The sequence below is a fragment of the Octopus bimaculoides genome, chromosome 3 (assembly GCF_046866305.1).
Source record: "Octopus bimaculoides isolate indiv1 chromosome 3, ASM4686630v1, whole genome shotgun sequence".
In the NCBI taxonomy this organism is placed as follows: domain Eukaryota; kingdom Metazoa; phylum Mollusca; class Cephalopoda; order Octopoda; family Octopodidae; genus Octopus; species Octopus bimaculoides.
This window is the reverse complement of record NC_142930.1, coordinates 100,726,961-100,729,710: the sequence shown is the minus strand read 5'-3', so window position 1 is coordinate 100,729,710 and position 2,750 is coordinate 100,726,961.

Genomic DNA, 2,750 nt, shown 5'->3' with positions numbered 1-2,750 from the left:
GCTCTTATCCTCAAATGTCAGTTCCGTTTGACCACTGGCCGGTAAGTGACATAACATAAAAATTATCACTTATATGACATAAGCCTTGTGCAATAAAAGTCTTAACATTGTCAAAATCTTTATCATAGATTTAATAAGTTCTCACGACTTCAAAGATTTATTTATCATACAATACAACTCTAGGCACTTCATCCACTCATGTCACATTTTTTCAGTTCTGTTGTTACCTACACTACGCAGTTCAGGTGACAAAATACCCACTATCAACCCTTGCAAATAGTTGTTTAAAAACTCTATAGACTCGGCTCTGTCACTACACCACTGATAACGATGTGTGTGTGTGTGTGTGTGTGTGTTTATGTAATTTTTTTTCAGCAGTAATATTTTATGTAGTCGTAGGTTATGGGCGGTCAGAAAGCTACTACTGGTTTCATGTCTGTTATTGTTCTTGAAATCAATGTTAATTTTCTGACCGGCCACAACTTACGACTACATTACACACACACACACACACACACACACACACACACACACACTTTTTTTTAAATATGAACAAATAATATTAGTAATTTCCATCGAATCTGACAGGGAGAAGTTGAGCTACACGTGTTTTTCTACGACTACCACGATATTGATAAATCAGCTCAGCTTGTTGACTGGTTCGAAACACGACTGGTCCAGAAAAAGATGCCATCACATGACAACCTTTATAAAAAGCTTCTTGGAAGAAGGAAACTATTCAAAACGAGGTAAGTGACACAATGAAAACTACAAGCCGCATATCTCTCAAAATCTATAAATTACTTATCATAGAGCCTCTCTGCAGAATCACTTCACATAATACGTATAGCACTCAAACGTCCTTCAAATCACTGTCTACTATCTTAAAAGTGAATGGACACATTGAATAATCTAAACTAGCGGGATCCGTGAACATTTCACGGAATTAATGGTAAAAATTACTGGATTATTTCTGAAAACTGTATCTAAAAAGCATTAAAGCGTAGCCTGTATTGTGTCTGTAGCAAAAGATAGTCGTTCATATGCTAATCATTGAAAAGTGAAGAAAATTGGAATGCGATGATTACTTAATGCACTTACATATACACTTTATATACTTTATACACAATTTTGTAGACTTAATACACAACATTCTCCTTCATTCTCTCTCAGTCAGCACCTTACCCTCTTTTTCTCTCTACTTCTTCTTTCGCGCTTCGCTTTTCCCTTCAACTAATCACGTGAAAGCGTTACAGACGGGCTAAGTAACGGAGAAAAACAACTTAGTTTTTTAAAAAATTACACATTTCACTCACTACCACCACCTCTCCTTTCCCCCCCCCTCACCTCCACCTCCCCACCCCATGCCTTTCCCACCCATCCACTCCTCATCACTTCCTCCATTCTCTCCATATCCCCATCTCCCGATCTAAATAAAATGTCAACTATTTTGGTGAGTGACTTTTGGCCCACCCTGCATGATGATGATGTGTGTGTGCGCGTGCGTGTGTGCGCGTGTCTGTGTGCGCGTGTCTGTGTGCGCGTGTCTGTGTGCGCGTGTCTGTGTGCGCGTGCGTATGTGTGTGTGCGTGCGCGTGTGTGTATATGTATATATATATATACCATATGTATATATATATATATATATATATATATATATATATATATATATATATATATACATATATACCGTATATATTCGTGCAAAAGTCGAATTTTTTAGGCCATTTTTAAGGTCAAATTTATGGGGTCGACTATCACATAGATACTACTTTTGAGGGGCTGAAATTCAAACTAGAATCAGCAGCAGAAGCCCAACTGATCTCTAAGCGAATAGAAACAAAAAAACACAATGAATTACAGTAATATTACCAATTCTATGCATCGAAACACACGTCCTAGTAAACAACAAAACCCATAAGCAAGACCACATAACTTTTATAGATATTCACAATTTCTCTTTTATTTCTATCCATCAAACTTATCAGACTAGCTGAGTGAAATCAATTTATATCTCATAATTATGTTATATTACCACCGGTAACATATCTACTCGGTACCAAAATGCCACTACCTACCGTAATACGGTGCATACAGTTGATGTCTACTCGGCGTGTTTCACATCATAACTCATCAATTTGTTGTTGTTGGCACTCCGTCGCTTACGACGTCGAGGGTTCCAGTCGATCCGATCAACGGAACAGCCTGCTCGTGAAATTAACGTGCAAGTGGCTGAGTACTCCACAGACACGTGTACCCTTAACGTAGTTCTCGGGGATATTCAGCGTGACATAGTGTGACAAGGCTGACCCTTTGAATTACAGGCACAACAGAAACAGGAAGTAAGAATGAGAGAAAGTTGTGGTGGAAGAGTACAGCAGGGTTCGCCACCATCCCCTGCCGGAGCCTCGTGGTGCTTTTTATGTGTTTTCGCTCAATAAACACTCACAACGCCCGGTCTGGGAATTGAAACCGCGATCCTGTGACCGCGAGTCCACTACCCTAACCACTGGGCCATTGCGCCTCCACTACTCTTCAATAACATTACACTATGTTCATATTCATGGCTACAATCACACTCACGACAAGTGTATTATGGCGCCGTATATTAGTGGTGCATTTTTATTTCTAATTAATTGCATGCAACTTAATGCTTTAAAGAATAAAAAGTTTTGAATGGTACAGGATACGCCACCAGTGTGCTTGAACTCATAGCTCATCCACACAACCATCTCACTTCTACAGCTGTT